The sequence below is a fragment of the Tupaia chinensis genome, unplaced genomic scaffold, assembly GCF_000334495.1.
Source record: "Tupaia chinensis unplaced genomic scaffold, TupChi_1.0 Scaffold000424_1, whole genome shotgun sequence".
Classification (NCBI taxonomy): Eukaryota; Metazoa; Chordata; class Mammalia; order Scandentia; family Tupaiidae; genus Tupaia; species Tupaia belangeri.
This window is the reverse complement of record NW_006159929.1, coordinates 520,404-521,436: the sequence shown is the minus strand read 5'-3', so window position 1 is coordinate 521,436 and position 1,033 is coordinate 520,404. Positions and strand designations below refer to the sequence as shown.

Sequence of the window (1,033 nt, the reverse complement as noted above, 5' to 3'; positions counted from 1 at the left end):
ACCTTGAACAAAGATCCAACAGGTTAAGAAATAGAGACACCTATGAAGTAGTCAATAAGATGATCAACAGAGTGGTGAGAAAATGAGTCAGTTTCCAATGGTCTACAAGGGAAGGAGGCATGGTCTGAATGCATCTCCCAAAATTCATGTGTTGAAGTTTGGTTGCTATTGTGACAGTATTGAGAGGATGGAAAGTTAATCCTTGAAAGACAAATAGTAAGATGAGTGTAGATACCAGAGACTGTAGAGAAGCAAATAGATGTTGTCTTTTGCAACGGGTTTGCCGCCAGAACACAGGTGTCATGAAAACCGCCGCTAAATCAAAGCCAAAATGGGAAAGGAGAAGACTCACATCAACATCGTTGTCATTGGACACGTAGATTCCAGCAAGTCCACCACTACTGGCCATCTGATCTACAAATGTGGTGGGATCGACAAAAGAACCATCGAGAAATTCGAGAAGGAGGCTGCTGAGATGGGAAAGGGCTCCTTCAAATACACCTGGGTCTTAGATAAACAAAAGCTGAACGTGAGCGTGGTATCACCATTGATATCTCCCTGTGGAAATTTGAGACCAGCAAGTATTATGTGACTGTCATCGATGCCCCAGGACACAGAGACTTTATCAAGAACATGATTACAGGCACATCTCAGGCTGACTGTGCTGTCCTGATTGTTGCTGCTGGTGTTGGTGAATTTGAGGTTGGTATCTCCAAGAACGGGCAGACCCGTGAGCATGCCCTTCTGGCTTACACACTGGGTGTGAAACAACTAATTGTTGGTGTTAACAAAATGGATTCTACTGAGCCACCCTACAGTCAGAAGAGATATGAGGAAATTGTTAAAGAAGTCAGCACCTACATTAAGAAAATTGGCTACAATCCTGACACAGTAGCATTTGTGCCAATTTCTGGTTGGAATGGTGACAACATGTTGGAGCCAAGTGCTAATATGCCATGGTTCAAGGGATGGAAAGTCACCCGTAAAGATGGCAATGCCAGTGGAACTACACTGCTTGAAGCTCTGGATTGTA

General features: G+C 43.8%; 1 pseudogene; it reads left to right on the top strand.

The window, feature by feature from the left end:
- Positions 1-287: 287 nt before the first annotated feature.
- Positions 288-1,033, top strand: part of LOC102483118 (elongation factor 1-alpha 1 pseudogene) — a 1,452-nt pseudogene continuing 706 nt past the window's right edge.